A 21,176-nucleotide genomic window follows, 5' to 3' on the forward strand; every position below is an offset into this window, starting at 1 on the left:
CACTGGGTTGTGTTTCTCCCAGCCTTGCTCTGAAGCGAGCAGAGCTCTCGCCCTCTCTCAGTGCCGTAAGGAGCCCTGGGCACCTCCACGGCTGCCGGCTCGCTCCGCGCATCCTTCAGCCCGCCCTGGGAGGTTTTATGGTCCCCCTTGCCCGCCCCTGTCCGGGCTGCTCCCCCCTCCCCGTTCTGCCGTTTCACGTCCCCATCCTCAGCCGCGAGCCCCAGGCAGCTCCTCACCGCCTGTCCAGCTCTGAGCCGCGGCACCTGCTCCATCCTCCGGCTCACCCCGCAGCCCGGCCCGGCTCGGAGAATCGCCGTGGCGAGACCCGCTCCTCCCTCCTTCCCTCTTCCTCCTCCCTCCCTCTCCGTCCTTCCCTCCCTCCCTCCCCGCGGCCTCGAGTCGCGCCAGTGATGGAGAGAGCGTCACCGTCTCCTAGCAGCGCTCCTAGCAACGCTCCTAGCAACCGGGCAACATCTGCTCCCGCTGGACCAATCCGCGCGGGGAACATCTGGGCACCCACCTCCGCGGGCTGCGGCCGGGAGGTGATGCGCTCCTCAGTGGCTGCAGGGACCCGCAGGAGCTGCCACCGCCGCCAGCACCGCCAGCACCGCCAGCAGCACTGCCACCACCTCCTCCAGGAGCAGCGAGGGAAGGACGGAGCAGCCCTCCCTCTGGAGCCGGGGCTCGCTGGGTGAGTGTCACTGAGCCGGGGACGGCGAGCTGTCAGCGAGCTGGTGTGGGGCTTTGCTGGTGGGATCTGCTCCAGAGGGTTTAGCAGGTGGCTGTTGGCGTGGAGTAAGTTTTGTGCTTGTTTGGGAGCTCTCGTGGCTTTGCTGCAGCGTGGAGAGGGAAGAGCTGAGAGGGAGGCTCCGCGCGTCCCGCAGTGCCACGGGCAGAGGTGCTGCTGCTCTGCCGGACTCTAGGAAAGGTCATTTCCACCAGAGTCCTCTTTTTACTGTCAGGGCTGAACTCTGAAAAGTAACCACTGCTCCTCTTTCCATCGCCTGTTAATGCTGTCATCCTCTGGGATGACACAACTGTCTAAATATAGTTCTTATAGCTGCGAGACATGAGTACGCACACACACGAGCTCTCTTTCCCTTTCTCTCTTGCAGGATTTAGACATGTCTAATTTCTCTCATGTACTCAAAAAGTCAGGGTGTCTCTGGCACACACATGTAAAAGTGCAGAGTTTAGGTATACACATGCATCTGTGATTGTTTTCCCCCCTGAGAGTGGGAGATATTCTTACTACAGCATGCCAGATACTTCACCCGGAAGGCAAGGCACCAGCCTGGAAAATGTACTGTATGTCAGGCAAACTCTGAAATGTGCACCCTGTTACAGAGAAATGGGAATCTGACTTTCCCCAGACCTGTACTGCTCTGCAGGCGGTGTGAGTGTGTATGATAGAAAATTAATGCTGCTACTCAAAATAATGGCATGGTTTTAATAGTAGCCCCTTAGCTTTCCTCTGAGGTTGACAAGAATTAATGGAGAAATAAATGTGCCATTTTAAGAGGTGGTTGGGGCAGAATTAACGTTCTAGCTCCAGAAACATCCAGATATTTAGAGGAGCAAGCTGTATTTTAGCAGCATTTGCTCTGAGTGGATTATAGCTACACCACTAAGAGACAGAAATGGTTTTTTCCTAGTGTTTTATCTACTTTCCTGATGTGTGAAAGGGACTCCAGGAAGCAAGGTCAAAGTTAGAGGGTTAGGTGTAACATCTCAACTTATCGCTGTTACTAAGCCCTATGGGGATGCTGAAATAGCACTTTCTCCCCTCGTGGTCCAGCTGCTCGCCGTGTTTGTCCTGATTTTGCCACCTGAGCCATGTGTGTTTCTCCTTGATCCACCCCGGCAGGTGACCGTTCAGCAGTGCCGTGCTGCCAGAAATGCTCGCTGAGCCCGTGCGAGGGGGAAATCTTACCAGGACTGCTGAGATTACCCCAGGAAGACCCTTTGCAGGCTGAGTCCGCATCCTCAGGTAACCAACAAGTTTGCAAACTTCGGCTGGTTGGGCTGAGTGAGGGAATTTGCTGGGATTGATGTCGAAAAGGGGTGAGCCTGGAATTATTATTTTATTCTGTAGAGGAAAGCAGTGGGACTATAAGGAGGGAGACAGGAGCAGTCTCTCAGCCATTAAGTCTCATGCCTTCATGCCCTCACGGGAGCTATTCAGATGCTTGTGCCTTGTACACATGTGTGCCCAGGGAGAATCTGCAATTAGGAGGACGTGCAGAGCAATCAGCAAACTAAAAGGTGCTTTTAAAGTGCAAAGCCAGCAGACGAGAGTGCGGCTGGGGGTCCCCCCATCCCCGTGAGTCAATGAAAGGGGGATTGCTCTGCCTGATAAGGCTCGGTGTGCTAGAAGGGATTGCCATCGATTGGCAGCCGCGTGAAATCCTGGGGCTGGCATGTGTTTTCGATCCACATGTTCATCTGCCTGTGGTCTGCTAGCTTTGCCTTATCAGCTGGGAATCCCACAGTGGGACCAGCTGCTCGTGCTGCCCTAGGAGAGGAGAAAAGCAGCAGCGGAGCATGTGAAACCAGGGGCACGTTTCAGCTGAGCACCCCCTAATTGCGAGTGCTCTGAGTTCATCACCGCGGTTTGACAGCAAGGACACGGTGGTACCTGCCATGTCAAAGTCACTGATAATAAAGGCAGTTTCTGTGTGCTCGGAAGCCTCAGGTTTCGTATTTGAACACTCCAGAGATGCTCAGCGAAGATGCCCGTCTCGGGCAGCTGCAGCTCGCGTATCGATCGCTCTCCTTTAGGCTGCGATAGGAACCCTGCAGGCAGCGGCACATTTGAGTCACCAGCTCCGTGCGGAGCCAGCCGGCTCCGTGCTCACCCCCTGCAGATGTCTGCATCAACAACCAAATAGTATCGACTCGGACGGGCCCTTTCACTGCAGCGCTGGGCAGGCAGGGAGGAATTTTCTTCCCGAGGAAAGGCAGGGGAGGTGCAGGAGCAGGCAGGTGTGGGGATGCTCCCAAGGGCTCACGCACAAGTTCTGGGACGGGGCTGCTGTGCAGATCTCGGTTGTCTGAGACGCAAAAGCACAAGCTCAGGTGGTTTTTTCCTGCATGTTCAATCATTTTTTAAACTCCGTCTTAGCTCCTGTCTCGGCTGGGCTGCAGCCCCGTGGAAATCGCCCGGCATTAATTCATGCTGAAGGGGGGCTGCTGTCACTGGGGCGATGCAGGAGCGCAGGTGAAGTGACTTTGCTGCAATTTGCAGTTCAAATGCCAAGTTGCCATGATATAAATCTATTTCCAATCCAATTTAGATAAGACAGCCCTCTGTCCAAACACGCCTAATAACTCTGCGAGTACCACACCACAGGGCACCGTAATTATTCCTGGAGAAATAAACAGGAACGGACACATTTTGCTCTGTTAAAAGTACAATTAAAGCCCTTGCGGAGCTGAGCCCGAGAGCTCCTGACACAGAGGCGTCTATTCCCTCACTGCCGCGCGTGGGATTTATATCCCAAACTTCCATTAGCGCTAATAGCAGCTCCAGCCGCCGTGCCCCGATGTGCTGTGCATTCCGAGCAGGCTGCTCGGGGCTGTAAACACCGGGCAGGGCTCGCCCTGGGGCTGCCGAGCCCCGGCAGCGCCGCCCGCAGCCGCGAATTGCGCCGAGCCCCCGGAGAGCGGCGGGGGATGCGGCTGAGCGCTGCCGGGATGCTGAATGCGCCTTCCCGAAGCTCATCCAGCCTGGAAGGACAAACCTCAGGCTCGGGACTCAGCGCTGTGCTGGTTGGTCCCCGTGGGGAGATTTTGGCCCCGTGCCTTGTGGTGTAGCGCTGGAGAAAACGTAATGTGATTAAGATGTATCTGTCTCTGAGCTTGAGTGAGGCAGAGGCAGTGACTCATACCACCTTGCTGGAGCTGTCAAAACACTTGGCTCGCGAGAATAGCCTTCTACACAAAAAGCACTGATTCAATATGTTTATATTTAAACAAAACACTCAGGGTCTGATTCACTGCGGCATTACTACAGCCTTGGATGGCTGTAACCCCGGCCAAGCAGCTCCCAGGCACGCACAGAGTGCTGACTTCCAATAAGTGTCAGAGAAAGGCTTGGTCCTTGCGAGCCTCCTGCATGGAGAGGGGTCCCTCGAGGGTTTCAGCATCGGTGCTGAGGGCACAGTGCAAGGTCACAGCTCATGCCTGGCTCCCCTGAACCTGCAGACAGGTGTGTGGGCACCAGCAGCAGCCACAAAAGATGATGGTGATGAAATGGGGTGGTGGTGGGATGGCAGCTGCACCGATCACCAGAGCAGACCCTGAGCTTCTCTTGAGCCCTGGGATGGGACCTGTGTGTTTTCAGCTCGCTGTCTCACCCTGCAGGTGTGCAGGCAGCACCCCTTCCCTCCCGGGAGCTGAGCCACCTGTGACAGCCCGTGGGAGCTGCTGAGCTGGGGAAGTGGGTGCTCCAAGCTCTGCAGATCTGGAGCTGCTGGGCTGTGCTGACAGATGGTGTGGTGTTGAGCAGCTTGGGGCTACTTTGCTCCTCTAGTGTAGTCTTTCATTTAAAATTGGGAACACATTTCAAGCCAAACTTACAGCCTAGAGTTTAGTGTCTTAGTGTTTGCTTGGGTGTTGTTTCCCTTCCTTGCTCCAAAACTAAGTTATGGGTGTTGGGGTGAGGGATTTGTGGCAACTTTGCTGTTTTAGCTGGTGCAAGGTCTTTAGACATTTAAATTCAGCCAACCAAGAGTATGTCCCAGGCTGGTGCTGAACTTAACCCCAGGAAGGGGATGCCAGTTGGGTGCTCAGTGAACCCACTGCCAGGATGGTCATGTGTGTCCCTCAGCAAAATACAATTTTTCCGTCTGCTCCTGCCAGCCAGCACCACCGTGGCATGTGCAAACCCACAGCCCTCCTTCCCTCCCAGCCACAGGCTGCTAGTGCTCCTTCCTTGTCCTGGCTCCCTGATGTCTCCGTCACCACTGTGCTCAGGGGATGCTGAATTTCACATCACTCTCCATCTCTGGGGCAGGGAATGGAATTCCTGTGGCTTGGAGCAGCAAGGGAGAGTTTTGTACGGAGCTGGAAGAGCTGCAGGACTGAGCTGAGATGCTGTGCACGCTGTGCTTGTCTGTGCTGCCCCTGCACTCAGAATGATTTTCTGCTTCCACTGCACACAGGCAGTGATAGGGCTGTGCTTCCAGCCTTCTCCCTGAAAAACACTAGGGAGTGTGTTTTAGCACTTAGAGGTTTGGTTTGAGGGACAGGGTCTACCTGTGTGCTGGGTTTGGCTCCTTTCCCAGCCTGACAGCCTGGGTGGCTGTGGGATTGACATTTCATCTGTCTGTACCTTTGTCTTCCTCAGAGCAGGAAAACTGTAATGTTCTCCCATCCCATGGCACTGGGAGATAAATGAATTTGTTGTTGTGCTCAGATAACACAGCACAGTGGGGTTTCCACCTAGGAGAACATGATATCAGAGTAATTAAATATCCAGGCTGCCCAGGCTCTGGTGTAACTCAAATACTGGAATAAAACCTGCTAGCAGAGAAGGTTGCTGCATATGAATTTAAATCTGTGTTTGCAGCTACTCAATGCCAGTGGGGTGGTGAAGATCACAGCCCTGCCCTTGCCTTTGAGAGCTGAGGTGGGTGCTGGTAGCATCTCTGGTGTGTGTGATGGTCCAGGGCAACTAGAACCCTGTAGCAGTCCCTGAAAACCTTGGCAGTGTTGTCCCACTCTAAGAGCAATAGTCCCTCTCCTGGAGAAATGCTGTTCTGAAGTTCAATCCAAGTCCATGATGGGTCTCAGAGCAGGGCTCAGGGGTCTTGACTCCAAATCGGGGGGTTAATCCTCCAGTCAGTTTTCTGCACATGAAACCTTCATGAGAAACCTCCATCCTCACAGACTTGAAATTCAGCCAGAAAATGCAAGAATCCTCTCATTGAGGGGATTTCTTCTTCCACTTCTTGTGGGTTTTTGGTGTAGAAGGAAGGGAGAACACATTGCTCCTTCCTGCCAGTGAAGAAGAGGTGCTGTCAGTCCCTGGAATGGTTGTGTGGGTATTTCATCACTCCCACCAGCAGCTCAGACTCAAGGAGCCCTCATGCCCCATGGAAGGATCCTTCCAGCAACATGAGCTCTGTGTTCTGGCTGTGCAATACATTTTGGCTTTTCTATTGCGTCAGGGAAGCTGTCCAGAACCAAATGCTTTATTTCTTCAGAAAATCTCAGTTTCAAATGCTCCCATAAGGAGATCCCAATCTGGGGAAGAAAATATTTCCTGTAGGACCTGACTTTGAGTTATTCTGTGATATGTCTCTGGGTGCTTTCTTTCCCTAGATTGCCTTAGACATCAGTCTAATAAAGCTTCATTCATTTATTTATTTATTTTTAAAAGTACATTCAAAAGCAAATAAAACAAATTTCCTGTAAAAAGGAGGGTTTGGGAGGAGACTGTGCCTCCCGGATATGCACATGGCTCCTTGTGTTCTCTGGTGAATAGCCAAGCCAAACCCAGTCCTGGCTCTCACAGGGACCCAGTGCCCACCAGGCTGAGTACCACTGGAATCATGGACCTCATTAAGATGCCGAATTAGCACCATGTCACCTTTCCAGGGAGATGAGCAAGCTCAGAGCAGGAAGCCAGGCCTGGCTGCAGGTGCTCAGTGCCCTGGTCCTCTGCAGGGCTCAGCTGTGGAGGAACAGACCTCCCCTGGGCTCTCACCACAGGACAAAACCCAATAATTCCTTTTCTAATCCCAAAAGTTGAGCCACCATCCTCTGTGCCCTGAAAAATCGAAGCCAGCTGGAGACAAAACCAACTCCATCACCCTTCACTGAGCTGGGGCTCTCCTGCTCTTCTGAGACAACACTACCATCTAGTGAATGCACTCTGCATTGGTTTTCCAGGGAAGCCACGGCGCTCCGTGCATGATGTGTGGAAATCAAAACCCAATCCTGGGCCCACAGAGGGCACAGGGTTCCCTGTCCTGGTGGCCCCATCCTGCAGGGCATGGTGACATTCCACCTGGGGCATCTCCTGCCTGCTCTGCGGGGCTGTGGCTGCCCCAACACCCCACCCAGCTGTAGGATCAGGAGTCCCTGCCTGTGCCCAGAGGGGCTTGCTGTGCTGGCAAGCCTCAGGGTGGCTGTTTCAGACACAGCTTCACATTTTTCAGCCTCTCTCCTGCTTTTCCAGCGGGTTGAGGGCAGCAGGTTGAGGCTGAGTGTTGTCCTGGATCCCTCCTTGCCCTACACACCCCAGACCGATGTGGCAGCCACCCTGGCATCAAGCACTACTGACCTTCTTTTTCCTCTTTTGTGCAGAGCTGATCTGATCGGGGCCTACCAAAGACATTAACGACGTCGAAAGTAGCTTACTTTAAGAGAAAATATGCAGAAGAAGAACATTTACATCAAGATTACCATGAGTATTGTCCAAAAGTGAGTATCTCTCTCTGTCCAGACCCCACCCTCCCCCTAGTTCCACACCTTGGTGCTAAAGACCCATCCATTTACTCCCCCAGCACCTGATACTTCCAGAGGACCGGACTTGTATCCTAAAACTATCTCTCCAGAAACTCCGCTTCCTGGACGACCCCGAAGCCTATCTGCGTAGGTCTGTATTAATTAACAATCTGTTGAGGAAGATTCACCTAGAGACAGAGAGGGAGAGCTATGAATACTTTAAGGAGGCTCCGTGCTATAGGACTGCCTACTCTGACGCACGAAAACGGCTGAAGCTGATGGTGCAGGAGTGCTGTTCCCAGTCGCTCTATTATGAAGAGCTGCACTCGTATCGCATCGTGCCTTACTCTGCAGAGAACGCCGTTTACGGGATGGGCTACACGGGCAGCCACCTGGAGCAAAATTCTCAGTTGCTTATTTATAAAATGAATTAAAAGTAGCTGTTAGACCCACTGATGTTTGTTTCTGAATGCTTGAACTGCTTGTGGAGGTGTTGAGGTGAGGCACTAACCGCAGGTGTGTTTGCGAGCGGAGGCGCCGGGAGCTGAGTGGAAGGTGCTTTGGATGATGCTCTGCAGCCCCTGCTGTTCACCCCCGTGTGAAGCACCTTGCTGTGCACACAGACAGGTGCAACACAGAGGTCCTAAACCTGCAGAGACGGTTCGTAGAGACAAAAGCTGCACTTAAAGTTACCTGTGTGTAGATACGGATGCTCCAAATCACTTTCGCAGCTAAATGACGCCATCCCCGGTGTGAGGGGAGCCCCCGAAGCAGTGGAGTAGTCTAACAGTGAGGAGTAAAACACAAGTTATCTGCTGTAAAAGTATAGACAGAAAGTTTCTTTGAGAATTGCTTTGACCGTGAAGGAGTCAGTGCCAAAGGAATAAGTCTTTAGCTTAGGATTTTCAGAGACTGAACTCGCTTGCTACTTACAGACACTCTAAACTGAGATTTGCAAGGGTTTGTGGGTTGGGGTTTTTTTTAAAAAATAATTGCATTCACCTTTTACTTATATTATCTCTTAGCTGGTATCTACTTTGCTCTTTTAATACGAACCAGAATGACTCACAGGAAAGATTGTTTCTTCAGCCCATCATCGGTGTTCCCTTAACTTCATTTGCCTCTTCCCCTAGCTGTTTCCCTGATACTTCTTTGCATGCTAATTTGCTGTTTGGCCCGAGGTTCACACTGGTGCTAGGGAATAGACAGCAATTTCTTTTTATGTGGACTATAAAAGGCAGAAAAACAATGATAACTCTCATAGATAGAGAATGAATGTATCTGACAGATGCTGGTAAGACCTCAGAGGCTCTCCTGATGAAACTGCTCAGCATTAGTAATTATGTTTCAGGTTAAGTGAAATGTCTAATTTCAGTCTGGGAATTAACTTTAAAATATGTAAATATATATATTTCACAAGCTATGGCATGTGGGATGTTCAGCAAACGGAATGACTACAAGTGGAAAAGCTTCAATAGCTGCCAAAGCTACGTCATGAAAATACCAAAGAGTAACATTAGGGGAAAGATGATGCTCCAGCAATGGGGTCAGAAGCAAAGATTGCACTATAATCCGGGGAATGTGATTAACGAGCTGTAAATTAGCTGTTAGCGATACACTCGCAGCTCCCCTGGGGGACCTGCGTCCCAGAACTGCTGAACAAACACACGAGATGGTTCAAAGCCTGTCAAAGTCCTACAGGTCTGTTGGCTTGCAGCGGAGAAAATGGCTTTGCCTCGCTGGCTATCACCACTTTAAAGCTTTAAAGCAAAGTAAATAATAGCGCACACTCAGCTGGAGGCAGATATAGATAGATATATATATATCTAAGTACCTAATTTTTAAATTTATTTTGATAGGCTTTGCTCTTAGCAGATGTGGCTGATGCTATTTCTGAAGCATTATATAGTGTGAACAAATACCGTGGCTTGCCAGGAATGTGCTTTTTGTGTCAGATTCCTCCTGTCACCCTGCTCAGAGCATCTTGGTTGTGTGTGTTGCACATATCGCCACAGCAACCCAGGCACGTGTTAGTGCTGGAGAAAAGGCAGAAAGGCAAAAGCAAAAAGATGTGAAGAACAAAGTTGACTCTGGTATCAGTAGTTGGAAGTCAGTGCAGGTTTAGGAGACAGAAGGAAGCAGTAAAATCCAGATTTTTGTGGTTTTTTTAATAAAAAAAATAAAGCAGTGTGATTCAAAATAAGGATAACCTGCAAACTGGAGAATATAAACATCTCAGATACTGTGGGAAGGCTGAAAAAACAGGGCAGTGCTGTTTGGGAGGTGCTGTTAGTCATGGTGAATGTTCAGGTTTCTGTTTTTGCTTTGAGACAAGTCATATTTACTTATCTCTTAGAAAAGGGTGTCTTTCACTCCTCAGCCAGTGCAGTTCAGCCTCAGAGCTTCCTGGCTGTGTGTGGTTAAATTCCTGCTGTTGCTGGGTTTGCACCGGCCCGAAATCAGGCAGCTGATCCAGTTGAGTGATTTGAGAAATGGTTTCAATGATGTTTGAGAAATCTCCAGTTTGAGAACTCTTCAGTGGAAAGGGGCCATGCCCACTTCAGCAGGGGGCTGGGAGAGCCCAGACTGCTGCTCAGGGGTGCAGGACAGCCCCAGTGGCAGCAGTAGGAGCTGGCAGAGAAGCCCATGTGCTGTTGTGAGAGGTGCCATCCTCCCCCAGGAGCTCTTTGGCCTCTGTGGCACTGGGAATGCCTCGTGTCACCCTAGGGCTAGAGGAAAAAAGGAAAATTGCTCCTGTCTTCTAATTTTTCAAACCATGTAATTTTCCACTCTGAGGTGGTCTGATTTATGCATTTTTTTCTCTTCATGTCAGTTTTCACCTGATTTCATAACAATCTAGCATGTACAGGAAATGCTTAAATGCTGCTTTTCTCTTGCAGACTGACTTTTTATATTCATAGGATGGTTCTGGCTTGAACAAACAAAACTTTAACTTAAAATTAGAAATGAAGTTAAAAAAGCTCAGTAGGATCAAAGTCTTTAACCTCTCCTGAACAAAAGTACATTGACCCTGTCAGATTCACCTTTGAAGAGGTTCTTTGCCTGCTGGAAGGGGCAGACACTTTCTTGCCTATTGAAAGCTTCTCTGTGAAGGCCTTGTGATAACTGAACAGATATAACAGACAAAAATCTGCATCAGGTCACAAAACTCCTTGGGCTACCTAGGAAAGAGGATGATAATTGAATCATGTTTTTCTCATGTGCTGTTTTCTTGAACAAAACTCATTGTCTCTTCTTTTAATTTTTACTTGCTCCAGGAACCGTCAAAATGAATTACTTCTTTCTAGAGAACAAATTGGGTTTTTAATGGTTGACTTTTTGTTATGGAATTGAATCAAAGATTCACTATTCTATATGCTTTAAGTCTGCTTCAGTTTTTGCTGCCTTCTGCTTTGCTCAGTGATTGGTGCTGCTGAAAAGTGAGTCTGAAAAATTCAACTTGAGTGCTTAAAAATAGTTTATGGGATGATAAAGAAGTAAAAATGTGCAATAACATTGCAAGTGACTTTTGAAATATTTAATTTGACACCTTTTGAATTATATACTTATATTGATTTTAATATTTAGTTGCCAAGTTACTGGGTACCAGCATTTCAATACAGCTACATACAGTGATTTTTCTTTTATGGGTTTGTAGCTACAGTTCAGCTCTTCTGGCTTCTGATGTGAGAATCTGTCTGTAGGTGGTCAACTTTCAGTGAGATAGATTTTTATATATATATGTTCTATTATGACTGCATTAGGAACTCCTACATATGGGCTATGTTTGCACTGGATGTAAAGAAAGTCCTTGCTTCCCTTTGACTCAGTTGCCTTGGAGATAGAATATTCATCAGAGAGAATATAGAAGAGCTGGGTAACAAGGACAGACTTGGAGAGGAGAGCTGATCATTTTGAAAATGACTGGTTTAGGATAATTCATTTTTACCTGGGAATAGCAGCACACTTGGCTGTAATTAGTGATTTTAGGAGTTGAGTTTTCTTTGTGCTGCTTTTCTGGCTGGACATGCTGGTGAAGGGTGCACAGGGGTGGCTTTGTGGGGGCCACAGTGTGGGTGTGGATGGGGTGCAGAACCCCAACACTGAGTTTGAGCATCCTGCTCTGGTGAAGGTGTCCCCATCCATGGCAGGAGGGTCAGAACCAGGTGGTCTTTAAGGTCTCTTCCAACTCAAACCATTCCATGATTCTGTGACATTAGGGCCCTGATCCTGTAAATGCTTGGGTTATCACCCGATTTCCTCGCACAGACCCTGTCACTGGAGCCTGAGAGGCTCCTCTTGTGCTTGATGCTCAGCATGTGCATGAGCCTGTGCAGGGCTGGGCTCAATCCGCTGAGATCCGCCTCAATCGCCGCGCCAGCGGTGACGGTGACCACGGAGCTGCAGCCTGAGCTCTCAAATACATCTCTATTGCACTGTAAATTGGACTTCTGTTTTCCAATGAATGTGTTGAGTATATGGACTATTGTGCCTTAAAGTCCCATCCTTGTGTGAGCCTTTGTAAATGTTCTGTACATCTGCAAACCGTCTGTCGCTGGTATCTCTGTGCACTCTCTACAGATCTGATTTGGTACTTGGCAGGACCTTGGGAAACCCAGCCCTGGCCTCAGTTTGCCATGAACACAGAGGGGATTTGCCAATTCCCTCTTTTCTTCTTTCAGATTGCTTTCCTCTCCGACATTCATGAAATTTTGTTTTTCTGGTTTCCATCCTAGCTGGGCTCTGAGCACCAGGAGCCCTTTGCAGGAACTCAGAAAGTTGTAAAAAAGTTGTCTCCAGATTTTAAACACCACCTGTAGTACGCTCCCAGGAGGGAATCAGAGCTGCATATAACAACTGTGGCAGGTGTTGTCAAGTGTATCATCATATATTTGACACGATTGACAAAGCAGAGAAGGGAACACCTATTTCTATTGAAATGCATGAGCCTGCATTATGTTAAATATATGGTGATTATACACCAAGTAATTGGAATAATACCTACTGGTTCTGTAACAAAAAAAAAAAAAAAGAAAAAAAAGGCTTTTTAATGTTTAAAATTATCTGGGACCTGATTGAAGGTTTTTATGAAATTGTTTTCTAAAGTGAATAGTAGAAAAAATGTCTATGTATTTTAAATATACATATGATGTGCATGTTATTAATAAAGATCTATTTCTATTGAACCAGATGGACTCTTGTTGATTGTTATTTTGTTTACAAGTTAACATGCAATGTTTCTAAAGAAAAGTTTCTAACTTCATAAATCCCCTAAAAAACTTATAACCACGGATTCTTCTAAGGACCTGGATCAGAGGGGGAACCTGGGGTAACTCCTCTGTCATTCACTTGTCCTGCCCTGATCCCATTGTTTGCATCCTAACTTGCCTATGGACTTGCAAGACCCTTCTTCTTTTCCTTGTTTATGTATTTTATTTCAAAATCTGCAAGGAACCATTTTCCTAATGATGCTCTGCAGGGCATGTTCCAGTTGCTGCTGAAGGGTAAAAGTTAAAATAGCTAGCTTTTGGAGCCATTCAGAAAAACGGAATTTTTAAAGTGAAAATCCTGATTATGATGGAAAGATCCCCATCTTCCTTATCCTAGGGAATTGTCTTTAGGATTCTTTTCTTGAAGAAGCTGAAGTGAAACACTGAACATATTTAAGAGATATACTGAAAAGGAGAAATATTTCCAAAAGGATGGGCTTTCCCCTGTGGGCAGGAGCCTCTTGAGGCAGTCACAAGGAAACATCTTCCAGGGCCAGATGCTTCAGCTCCCATCCCCAGCCAGGACTTGGATATCACCTGGGCTGCAGGTGCAAGTTTTGTAAAGACTGAGCACCCCAGCCAGGTGCCATAGGCACATCAGTCACCTCCTCTGAAGGTGTTGCATCAGGAGACAACAGCTGGATGTTTCAACCTGAGCACAGCTCTGAAATCACTGATCCTGAACCTCCTACATGCCTCATGTGAGTGTGGTGCTGCCAGGATTAACAGCCACCACTCAAACCCTGACAGATTCTTTATCAGACACAGTTCTTTACCTGTCTCTGAACCATTCTTCTTTTTAACCAGAGAGCAATACCTAGACCTTGGCCTGGGGATGTGCATGGCTTAGAGGAATGGGCTTGCTGCATGTATGCAGTTTTAATCTGTTTTTTACCACCATATTTTGTGTGAATGGCCAAGGGTCTCTGAGGTGACATAGCCTGGCATAGAGAAATGTATTCAAACGCCCAAAATTCCTCCTGGATCCTTGGTAGGAGCTGCCACCTCTGAGGATTCACCATACTGGTAAGATATGCTGAGGATTCCTCAGCCCAGCTGAGGGGAGAACTGCCTTAGTCTGGAAATAAAAACCATTGGAGCAGCTTCCCACCTCCCAGAACAGAGGCACTGTGCTGTCCAACACAGGTAAACACTTTCCCACTACGGATCTTTTCAAAGTCATGTGGATCACCCTGACACAAAGCTAATTCAGCTGCAGACCTAAGGTAGGGCCTTCTATGCCAATTCCTCTGCTCTTAAGGAGGTGATGAAAATACCACAGCCAGACCATTGGCTTGCTCTGCACTCAGCAGTATTTTCTTTTTAGCTCTGTACAGCCACTTTGAATTGAAGTAGCTGCTGGGCTGCCCTACCGTGGCAGTGCCAGCCCAGACCCATGGAGCATCTGGCACAGGACCCAGGGAACCCAGCTAAGAGCTCTAACTCATCATTACATCCCATCCTTGGTGCATTTCAGGGCTTAATTAATTCAGCCCCGAGATGAGCAGCTCTGATGGCCAAACCAGGTGATGCTTTGAGCTCCTGGCTGCAGTGCTGTGCAGAGCCCTACAGCCTCCCAGCTCTCCCAGTCCAGTGGGGAGGTCTGCTCTGCCTTGGCTGATGTGCCACTGATGGGAAAGTGCCCCTCGTTGGGCTGCGTGGTGCCAAATTGTATCTCTTACAGGTTGAGGGAGTCTTTTTTTGTGGCATAAACTGCTCGGTGGAAATCAATGCCATTTTGCTGCAAGGAGGTTTGTGGGTAACATCTGCTGCCAGGGGAGAGGAAGGGTGGCTGGAAAGGAAAAGGTCTTTCTCCCTGTAAGGTGCCAGAATCACCTGTTCATAGTGGGGAAGCTGTAATTGGCTCAGGGCCATGCAGACATTTCAGGTGTGCTGACACTCCCATTACGTGGTTCCCTGGGTTCTGTGCCAACTGCTCCATGAATCTGGGCTGGCAGTGCCAGGGTAGGGCAGCCCAGCACAGTCTGGGTGTCTGACAAGCCCACAGCCCTTGCTGGGATGCTGAAGGAGTTTTTTAACCTTTCCCCATTTGGATCATCAATCCCATGCACAGAAAGCATTCCAAAAGGCTGGATGCACCATGCCCCAGGCAGAGCTCCCTTATGCAGGCAGGGGTGACATCTTGAGGCGGTGTTATCCAGGGAAACATTGGGATTTTATAGGTAGATGGAATTGCAGGGTGGGACTCTGGGAATGCACCCGCTGTGACAGTGCCATAAGGTCCTGCACTGTGTTAGCAGGTACTAATGCAGGTCCTGCACGTCCAGGTGTGGAGTGTGTATCCCACAAAGATATCCCATCTTCTGATAATGGAATCAGAGTGCTGCTCCTGATAATCCCAATTCATTTGCGCACAGCATTAGTGTAAATAGCTATTTTGCTGCAAAATTTTGGGTCTAAGGCTAATGGGCATCTTGGTACCCCTTATGGGCACAGGCTAATATGCAGATAGCTGTGGTGAGGACACATCTGCCCTGGAGGGGAGCCAAAGACTGTGCCTGGCTGCTGCTCAGACAGGTGGTTTGCAGAATGGAGAGGCTGGTTTGGGAGCACCTGGTTTAGGTTAAAAAACCTGGGCTGGAAGTTCTCAATTCCCCAAAGTCTTGCACTTGCTACCAAGGAGTTACCCCTCTCCTGGGTTTGTTTTAGTTTGTGTTTTAAGAGATGGGTCTGAGTTTGTGTTTAAGGAGATGGGTCACACTGCATCTGAGTGAAGACATGACCAGGGGCTGCTGGACTGGCTCAGAGGTGTCTGCTCTGGTTCCACTTGGGATAAAAAATCAGTGTTGGGAGGGAGACTTGTCAAGAAGCTGAAAAAAACCCACATGGATCTTGCACTTGCAGATTTAAGGCTGGGATCACCTGGAAATTGAGGGCAAGCTGCAGATGGCTCGGGGCAATAGTCAGTCAAATGCTGGTACCCTGGGGACTGAGCCTGCCCTGTAGGACACCTTGTCCCTTGTTCCCCAGGCAGGTCGCTACTCCCCCAGCGGTGCAGGGCAGGTTTTGTGCCTGAAGATGGCACTGCCACACTGAAGGATTGCTGTCGTGGAGCTTTGTGGAAAAGCAGGAGGGCAGAGAAAGGAGGGGAGCTCAGGGGTGGCTGCTGGCTGGGTCCTGCTGCCCATGGACAGGCCACTCCCAAACAAGGCTCTGTGCAGCATCATCCTGAGTTTTTCTTTCGCTTTTGGCCCCAGATAGTGTCCAAATCTTGCTAGTTTGTATAAACTCTCTGCTCTTTGAAAAAGCTGTACAGTGTGTGTTGTTTGCTGAGCTCTGCAGAGGTGTGGTGTGAGCAGGACAAAATGCAAGGAGCTGCTCCTATTTACAAGACACAATTCCCGTCTTGCTCTGGTGGTTAGGAGATGGATGGGAGTGGGATCCAGGCTCTGCCCAGGTGCTCACATCACGTAAAACAGCAGTGGCCAGAGCCAAAATGAAGTTGATTTTTCTGGGCTCTTGGTCCCCCTCCCCTTCACTTCTTGAAGGACCTGAAGAAGCAGCAAATGGTCCCTACATTGTGCAGGTGAGAATTAGAGCCTGTAGTAAGGGAATGATGACCTTCCCCGACCCCTGGATGACCAAGGTGTCTCAGATCTGTTGTCTGACCATCAATACTGTTTCATTGCAAAGGTGAGGGGAGACCAGACGCAATTTGGCTGAATTGACAGTGATGTCTTGAGCTGGAGTTGGGTCTGGATTTACATTTTTCTGTGCATTGGCACCCCCAAAGGCCACTGAGAGAGAATTCTTTGCCCATTATGATAACTCTGTCTCTATCCACACACACACAAAATGCATATCTGTGTGTTTCTCTTCACCACTGGAGGGCTGCATCAACCTGCAGACTCTATTTAGGTTACACTAAACCCAGAGCACCTGTCACATTGAGAGATGTGTTGTGCCAGCATAATTGGGGAAGGCTGAAAAGCAGAAAGTGTTTTCTTTTGGGAAAAATCTGGCTGTAAACTTCATCGGTTTGCAGCGAATGCGCTTTTTTCCCTGTTGGAAACTTTGTGGTTAGTTCTAATAAAGGTAGTGGGCTGGGAGGGAAGGGGGGGATTTTTTTTCAGGATAGCAGGGCTGTGAAAATAGGAGCTTCAGTTTGTTTTGAGCTGCGTTCCTTCTTTCATAAATTAAATACTAGGGCCATTGGAGACGAAGAGGTCCTTGATCTCCTGGATTTACTCCCAGCCATCTCTTTCCGTGCTGTGCTACAGCTGGACAGTGATTTCCTGAGGCTCAGCCCCTCTGGTCTCCAAACCCAAGCCCTCCTTGGTCCCCTTGGGATCAGCTTTCTGCAGAGCTTGACAATGGGCTGAGCTCCCTTTTCCTGCTCAGCTCTCAGGATTGAGAGGTGCAGTTGGGCAGCAGGAGCTTGACAAGTGAAATGTCTCATCTGCAGATGTGTTACAGTGTTCTGAGGAGTTGTGCCTCTCTGGGGCTCTCTGCTCAGGCTGTTGTGGGTTTTTTCTTTCCAGCTTCACAAGACTTTGCAAATTTCTATTCCAGCTTTGAATTCCTGTGGCTTGGAGGCACAGCAGAGGCTCTAGGAACAGCAAGGCAGGCATTGCCTTAAGCCATGCCTGTCCCCTTTTAACTGCAGGCTGGTGCTGGAGGTTTGGTGATCGACTCTCAGGCAGGGCTTCCTTGGGGATGGGAAACCATGAAGATCCACACTCGTGAAGATCCACACTCGGCAGAGAGACTTTGCTGCTTGTCCAGTTGGATCCATCGCCTTTTTCTCATCCACCTTGGGCTCTCATCTCCAAGGGTTGCTGCAGGAATTCAGCCAAGAGCAGAATTGGATTGAATAAAGCTCTGCTTGGACTACAGAGGGCAGCAGATACCAAAGGTTTCATCCCAGGCTTATTTTAGCAGCTGCAGCTCTGTTGGAGAAGTTCCCTGCAGCTGAGAATGGGCTCCAGTGCAGGGACCAAGTGACAGCAGGGCCACCTTCCTCACCCAGGGTGGCTGCTGTAACCTGGGGCTCTTCTCCACAAACTCTCAAAGAAATGTGCTTGCCAGTAGAAGCTACCTGGAGTGCAAAACTGTGTTTTGTGTTTTCCAGACCATGGTGTGATATTTAAAGTTGTTTTTTCCTCCATGTAGGTATGTGCTCTCCCCTGAAAATACAAGGAAGGGCTGCCAGGTTAAAGCCACAGGAGAGTGCTCCATGGATAAAGTCTGCATTGCTTGCGGGTGTTGCAGGTGCACACAAATCCCTCCCCACCTTGGTGGTTGTGCTTCTTGCTAGGAGCTGGGCAGGGAAGTGTGTAACTGCTTCAATGAAAGCTTTTGGGGATTTCTTGGAGAAGTCTTTCATGGAACTTCAAATTTTGCAAAGGCCTTTCTAGATGTGAGCTCTTTGTGCTGCACCTTTCTGTGTCTCTCTCCCTCCCCTCCCAGATGACCGGGTTCCCTTTAAACTCCTCTGAAAATAAAAGCTTTGATAAATAAATCAAACAGCATTGTACTTCAGAATCACTAATGGGATCTGATGCTGGTCAGCCACCAAACTACTCCCTTTGAAACCCTTGCAGAAAGGAAACCAGTTGTATTAAATATCTGGTGTCCTCGTGTCATTCATATTTTTGGAGCTGTTTCCCAGTTGCCTGCCCAGGTTGCCCAGAGCAGCTCTGTTTGCCCCATCCCTGGGAGTGTTCCAGACCAGGTTGGGCAGGACTTTGAGAAACCTGGTCTGGTGGAAGGTGTCCCTGCTGATGGCAGGAGGGTTGGAACTAGGTGGTCTTTACATTCCTTACAGCTGAAATAATTTTGTGATTCTTTGAGACACTTCATTTCTCTGGGAACCAGTGGTATAATTTTCTTTTCAGCATATGGGGGAATGTGCCAGGAGAAATAGCCATGCAGCTCTGTTGGTTCCTTCTGAGCCCCTTCTAGGTCAGAAAGAGTTTTTATAGACCTGTGAGTGGTGGCAGCACCTCCCTCTGTGCTGAGTAATGCTGGACGCTGCTATGAGGAATGCCAGCAGTGCTCACCACTGAACTGAATAAATGAGTGGTGAAGGGTCTGGAGCACAAGTCCTGTGAGGAGCAGCTGGGAGAACTGGGGGTGGGCTCAGCTTGGAGAAAAGGAGGCTGAGAAGAGACCTCATCACTGTCTGCAGCTCCCTGAAATTAGATTGCAGCCAGGATGGGGGTCAGTCTCTACTCCCAGGTAACAAGCAACAGGACAAGAGGAAACGGCTTAAAGTTGTTCCACGGCAGAATTAGGAACAATTTCTTCACTGGAAAGGGTAGTCAGGTATTGGAACAGGCTGTTCAAGGAATCAGCATCCCTGGAACTGTTCAAAAAATGTGTGGATGTGGTGCTTAGGGTCAAGGTTTAGTGCTGAACATGCCAGTGTTGGGCTGATAGCTGGACTTTATGATCTTAGAGGTCTTTTCCAAGCTTGGTCATCCTATGATTCTATGAATGTGCAGAAATGGAGTTAAATAAAAGTCTGTCCATTGTGCAAGAATCAGCTGGGATAAGGTATTAACACAGGGAAACAGGCATTGGACTGGCTGTTTTGTCTCTTCAGCAGTTTTTTTGGGTTTTTTTGGTTTTTTTTTTTTTTGGTTTGTTTTTTAAATTGAGCTATTTTGGGAGCTTAGATAAGCTCAGAAGGAGGTGGTAGGCGAAATTTTGGTAAATTTTATCTAGCTTTCCCTTTTGAGCTCATTAAGGGGTGACAAAAGGGCAACTGCCAGAAAGTATCCAGTCTTGGTTTGGAGGCTGTGCTTTCCAAGTAGATTGTCACAGTGGTCACAACCACTTTAAAAGGTGATTTTTTTCCTTTTTTAAATTCCTTTTTTTAAGTGTCTTGTTTCCAATTGGAACTGGTCTGGACTCAGCTTCTAGCCAGGAGCATTTTCTTAAGCTGCTCTCCTAGATTAAGCATCCCTTTTAAGCACCTGTTATCTTCTCCCTGTGAAGACAGTGTAATCAAGTTGCCTCCCACTCTCTCTCTTTCGAGACTAAATAGATTGATCTCCTTGTCTGTGGCTAAAAGGTCTTTTCTAAACCTTCCATCAGAGCTTCACTTGGGTATGTGGGCCTGAAATGGGGCTGTAATCACTCAGTGAGTCTTGGGCTAAAGTGATTTTCTAAAGTATGACACGAAGCATTAAGGATTTTTTGGCCTGTAAGGAGTGTAGCTGTTTTTAAATCCAGTTTCTTGACTCTTTATGTTTGTTTTTTGTTTCAATGGTTTGGATTCTACAATGCAGAATTGATTCTGGATATATCACCCTACAGTGCCAGGAGATAGGTTGCTGGCTTGGGGTGCAGATCCCTTTGTCAAACCCAGAATATTTCCTGTTCTCATTAACTCCAGGTCATTCTGGAGAGAGAAGATGAAGGACACAAACCTGCTGGAAGGGGACAGGGAGACAGAGAGGGCAGCTCTGAACTCAGGGAAGCCTTGTGCTCCTTCTGGCTGCTGCAAGTGCCAGTGTGATGGCTACAATTCAGGTTATATTGTGCCAATATTGGGGTTCATAACAACTCCTCACTGCCTTCCATGATGTTTTCCTAGCACAGAATTTCTGACATGAAATTCTTCACAGATAAGAGATCTGTTTTTTCCCTCTACCACAAAGAAATTTAAAAAACACCTGCATATTGAAAGAAAAAAGGGAAAAATATAAAAGGATGGACAACAGAGGAAAGAAAAGAGGCAGATTAAATAGTTTATGTTGTCTCCTGAGTGTTGCTCAAGCTGCTGTCTGTAATCCTGCCCACAGTGTCGTGATAGTGTCAGAGCTCAGGGCACCATGCAGGTCCCAAAAGTCTCATCCTCACAGTGAGTGCAGAGCTCTCTGAGACCACCCAAGTGTTACAGAGCAGTGTTAATCAGGAAATCTCACACCTGGGAATCTTACTCTGTAATAGGAACTTCAGAAACTCTTGAGCGCTTCTGTAGTCAATGCTAGGAGCTGCTACTGCAGATCAAGAGCAGGAGAAACTCCTGTTAAATCAACATTAGATTAATATTTATAGTGCTATGACTGATGAGGAGACAACCTGCCTTCACACTGATAATTGAAATTCATCCTCATTCCTGTTGCAGGAGCTGGTTCTGCTCCACCTGGAATGCCCTTTAATGCTGTCCAGAATGTGCCTGTAAAACCAGGTGTGGGAAAACTCAGATGACTCCAAGCAGCTGTGGAAGCATGCTGGATCCTTTTGTGAAGCAAACTTCCACTGATACAGTGCAGACTTACAGTGCATGTGGTGGGGTGGGGTCTGGGATATGTGGTGGGAATGCAGGAGCAAGGGGAAAGCCAGAAACCCTTTTAGTGGTGACTTGTCCCATGGATGAGTTTGTGCAGATGGGTTTGCTGCTGGCTGATTCATTCCTGGGATGAAGGGGAAATGCAGGGAGGGAGACAAAGCTCTGTCCAGAGAATTATGGTGGCACAC

The 21,176-nt window shown here is 48.5% G+C and overlaps 1 long non-coding RNA gene across 1 annotated transcript; it reads left to right on the top strand.

Annotated features, from left to right (window-relative positions):
• The first annotated feature begins 425 nt into the window (after window positions 1–425).
• LOC116997769 lies at window positions 426–12,644 on the top strand. The gene is made up of 4 exons (XR_004418241.1): window positions 426–691; window positions 1,868–1,990; window positions 7,315–7,431; window positions 7,515–12,644. It is a non-coding gene; the product is annotated as an uncharacterized LOC116997769 (long non-coding RNA).
• The last annotated feature ends 8,532 nt before the right edge of the window (window positions 12,645–21,176 follow it).

Source organism: Catharus ustulatus, chromosome 6, assembly GCF_009819885.2.
Source record: "Catharus ustulatus isolate bCatUst1 chromosome 6, bCatUst1.pri.v2, whole genome shotgun sequence".
In the NCBI taxonomy this organism is placed as follows: domain Eukaryota; kingdom Metazoa; phylum Chordata; class Aves; order Passeriformes; family Turdidae; genus Catharus; species Catharus ustulatus.